We start from the raw sequence: 4,496 nt of genomic DNA, 5'->3' as shown, positions 1-4,496 counted from the left end.
CCGCCGCTCCCGGCGGTGCAGGGAGGCGGGGAACCAGTGGGTGTTGGGACAGGAAGGGGCTCCGGGGCTGGTGACCCGCGAGCACCGCGATCGCCCCAGCCCTCCCCGCCCCCATTCGGGGAGGGCATTAAACTTGAGACGCGCGGCGGCCCCCAGGGCGCCTCGCGCCCCTCCGCTGCCGAGCGCGCTCAGGGTCTGCTCTGGCTCCCAGCTCCACAGCCTGCCCGGCTCTGGGCTGCGTCCAGACCCTGAGATTCCCGTGCCCGCACCAACTTTCCAAGCCGAGGCTGCACCCAGAGGTGGGGGCTGCCCCTGCTCCTGCTCCCAGCCCCGGCCGGACTGGGCCGCGGGATGGTGCAGAGCCCCTCGCGGGTAAGCCAGAACAGCCCTCTGACGCTTCTCTGGTTAGGGCTCCTCTATGGGTACGATCCGAGAGCAGCCCTTCCCAGGCTCCAGGGACCCAATATTTGCGTCCGCAGAAACAGTACCCTGAGCCAGGACGCTAAGCTTAACAGGCCACACTACCTGGGGAAGGTAAGATCGAGGGTCCCCCTAGCGTGGCACCTTGGCCTGATTTCAGATGCCACAGTGTGCCCCCTCCCCCCCTCCCAGGCCTGGCATTTCCGAGGATTTGGTTCTTCAACTCTGGTGCTGGTTTCCAGATCGGATCCACTTAAAAACTGCTCCTAAGCTGGAGTCTCTCAGGGAGGGCCTTTCCTGGGGTCTGGATGCCAGAGGATGGGCTTGGGCCATGGACAGGGAGGTAAGGTCTGGGGCAGGGCAGGTGGATATGCAGTCAAGGGCAGAAGTCCAGCCCAGCATCTTCTGGAAGGCTGTTAGGAGCAGAAGGCAAAGGGGACCCAGAATTGGGAGCAGAAAGCGGGCACCCTGGCTGGGAAGGCTGCTTTGGTCGGTGGAGGAACCAGGCAGGTGGGGGCTGAGGGACTAGGTACCTCCCTTCGGGGTTCCTCAGCCCCTCAAGGTGGGGCCAGGCGGTGTCAGACAAAGACCTTACCTGGGCAGGCAGTTCCCAGGCTCCGGGGACACTTACAGGCTTCGTCATGACCCTGTTTCTATTTCAAAGTGCTTTCACTGTCGTGACTCACGTCGGATTCACCAGGGAGGTATCAAGCTTCCAATCCATCCCATTCCCCTCCCTCCCGGGTCTTTGGGGAAAGGAGGGAGTGGAATTGTCCTCAAGCTTTAGACCCTGCCGGAGGCCAGGAGCCTCCTTTCCTGCCACTGTCCCTGACCCCGGCCGGTCAGTGCCCTAGGCTGGGCCGCTGTGGTGGGGTGGCGAGGGTGCAGGTGTGCAAGTGAGAGGAAGTCTCTGCTCATCACCCCCCACACGCACCCTGCTAGGGCTTTGACATCACGGCTGGCCTCCCCTTCCCCCTCCACGTAATACCAGCTTCCTCATCTCTGAACAGACACGCTCTGCCCTAAAAGCCGAATTTCCCTCGGTGCTGAGTAGTTGCAATGCTCTTGGCCAGAGGTTTCCACGTTGGTATCCGAAGTCCAGCTTCTCTGGGAGCAGCTCCTCTCTGTCCTGGCCCCTAGGCTCCCTGTACCATGTGCAGCTTCAGGTAGCAGGAGGGTGTGGGTCTCTCAGGGACTGTCCCCACCTCAGCGCCCTGGCGCCGGAGGGAGGGGAGTGCTGATGGAGCGATAGGGGTGTGTGTGCCAGGCTGTGTGGGAGGAGGAGGAGGTGCGGGTCTGTCCGCAGGGAGCCCAGGTGCCAGGCTCTCAGCAGGGGGCCAGGCGTGCCCGGGGATCCTTTCCCCACCCCTGCCTCCCCTGCTTTTGCACTGTGGGTCTTTCTTTACTTTTTCAACTCCACTCTGCGTTTTGCAGGGAGGGAGCACTTGATATTCATAATCTGGTTCAGAGAAGGTCCCGAAGCCCTGAGTCACTGTATGGTTTCCATGGAAACAGACTTGTTCAGAGGACTCGGTGTAGCGCGGTGGTGGGGGAGAAGGGAAACATATAGTAAATCGGGCTCCACAAGTGTGCGGGAGTGGAGGGGAAGGGGGCGAGGCTCTGGCCTCTCAGTGGAGGGGCTTCCTCTCCCTGCCCACTGGAGTCCCTGCAGGAGCAGCTGCTGCTCCGGTGGCTCTGAGCAGACTGCTGCTTCTCCCAGGGACCTTTTGGCCAGCGGCCAGGACTTGTAGCCACCCCTCGATGCCTCAATGTCCTCTGTAAAGTGGGGGTACGAGGAGTAAGAGCCTCACAGGGGCCCTGTGGAGGTCAGATGCGCTTGAATGGAGCCACAGTCATGTTCAGTAGGCATCGCCAGTAAGTTCGGAGATTGAGAGAAATGCCCCTGATGTGTCACCTGGATCTTATTTTATTTTATTTTTTTTAGAGGTTTTTGCCTTAGGGCGTATGTACTTGCCAGAAAGAGAGACAGAGACAGAGACAGTGAGAGGGACCGTGAGAAATCACCCCCTGCAGGGGGATGGCCATGCCACAGTCCCTTCTCCTCCATTCTCCTAGGATCTTGGGCATGCACACGTTCCTGGCGTGATTTTCAAGCCACTGGGTCTGGGGTTTGAACTGTGGGCAGCCATGTGGGAGTCCAGCAAGTTAGCCACTACGCCATCTGCTGGCCCTGTCACCTGGGTCCTTTACCTCTCTCCTCGCAGGAGGTCCTGACATCTGGCTGGGCTGACCTCCTACTTTGGAACAGCCCCCCCACACACACACACCCCAGTAGCCCCGCACACCCCCAGCTGGGAACCCACTGATCGCTTCTCCCCACAGAGCATTTATTTCGGGTGGCCACAGCCCAACCCAGTGCTGGGCAGCCCTGGCTCTCACTGAGACTCCATTTGTCTAGGAATGGGGGGGGGGGGGGGCGCAGCTTCCCACCTCAGCCCTCCTGGGGATGGGGATTGGTCCTGGAGGCCCTGGGATTGGGGCAGAGGGAGAGGGGCAGAAGATGACCTGGCAGAGACGGTGGCCCCTGGACCAGAGAAAGGCTTGGGTGGGGCAGGCAGCCTCCCTTGACCCCCGGCTGAAGCATTTCCCTTCTGATGATTGGTGGAGAGGAAGTAGAAGCCCCAGGCTGCCCTCCCCTTGGCCCCAGGCTAGAACCCCTGTTGCTCACGTGTTCCCACCTGCCCTTGCGAGTCTGGACGGGCTTGGGGCTAGCTTGGTCTGTACTGCCCAGCCAGCTGGGGCAGGCAGGGGGGGCGATGCCGGCAGTGCCTGCTTCAGCAGCACTGGGGAGCAGGGGGTGCAGCCCGGGTGATTCTGGGTGCCAGGGGTGGCTCACCAGCCCTTCTCTCACTGCAACCCTCCCGCATGCCTGCAGACTCTCAACCACTGCCTGTCACAGTCCCCGCCCTGCCTCCTGTATGGTGGGCTTCAGCTCTAAGCCCCGTAAAAGCGTGCTCCCAGCTCCATCGACCAGCTGTCGGAGCTGCAGTGCCGTCTCCTGTCCTGTCTGGCCCTTTGCAGACGGAAACACCGACACGCCTGGGTCTGCTTGTTTGGCCCTGGCCTCTGCTGGTTGCACCAGGCCTGAGATGCTCATCCCCCTCCCCCAGCTCCCGGAGTAGCTCCAGCAGCTGCCCAGCGTCCCTGCCGTACACCCCCTGCCAGCTCTTCGTCTCCCGCCAAGGTTCTTTCTCCAGGTCTCTCTGGACCACTTTGCTGTCCTCATTGGTGTTCACAACACCTTCCCATTTAATATCCTCTGCAAATTTCATTAACGGGCTGTTTACTCCCTCTCTCAGGATCATTAATGAAGATGTTAGATAAGACTGACCCTGCGCAGGGTCTTGGCAGCCCTGCCCCCACTCCAGACTCTGCCCTCCAGCCCCCGCCCCCAGAGCTTGCCTGGTCCACCCTGGACTCTCGGGGCCTGCCCCCTCCTGCTCTCAGCCCCCATGACAAGTGCTTAGGGCCAAGTCTGTTTGAATTAATTTTGTAAGATTACTCGAGGCACAGTATCAAATGCTTTGCTAAAAATCAAGATATATTACCCTGCCTGCGTTCCCTTCATCTACCAGTCTTGTAATTCTATCAAGAAAGCTATCAAGTTTGTCAGGCATGATTTGTTCTTTATAAATCCCCACGGTGCCGCGTGGGGTACAGGGTTCCCGCGTTTTCTAAATGTTTAGAGATTCTCTGTGTTTGTTCCCTGATTGGAGCTGGAAGACTGCGGGCTGAAAATGGCCAGGAATGTTGGTCTCAGGGCTGGGGAGAAGGCAGGAAGGCTGAGCCCTCCCTCCCCTGGAGTCCCTGCCTGGGTCTGTGAGTTGTTTAGGACCTGCTGAGCCTGGGCAGTGCACAGGGTGCCCCCAGCTGGGCGGTGGGGCGGGTAGACCAGAACTGGGGTGGGGGCCGGGCGGAGGCAGGGCTGGCGCTGTCCCAGGGCCGAGTCCAGCGCCCTAACCCTGACTTCTGAAGGTACCACTCGCGGCGACAGCTGTATCAGGAGCTGTGTGTGCCTGACCTCCGGCCGGCACCTGCCCTAGTGGCGGGGGGGG

The sequence above is a fragment of the Tupaia chinensis genome, unplaced genomic scaffold (genome assembly GCF_000334495.1).
Source record: "Tupaia chinensis unplaced genomic scaffold, TupChi_1.0 Scaffold000561_1, whole genome shotgun sequence".
Lineage (NCBI taxonomy): Eukaryota > Metazoa > Chordata > Mammalia > Scandentia > Tupaiidae > Tupaia > Tupaia belangeri.
This window is presented reverse-complemented; position numbering follows the sequence as displayed.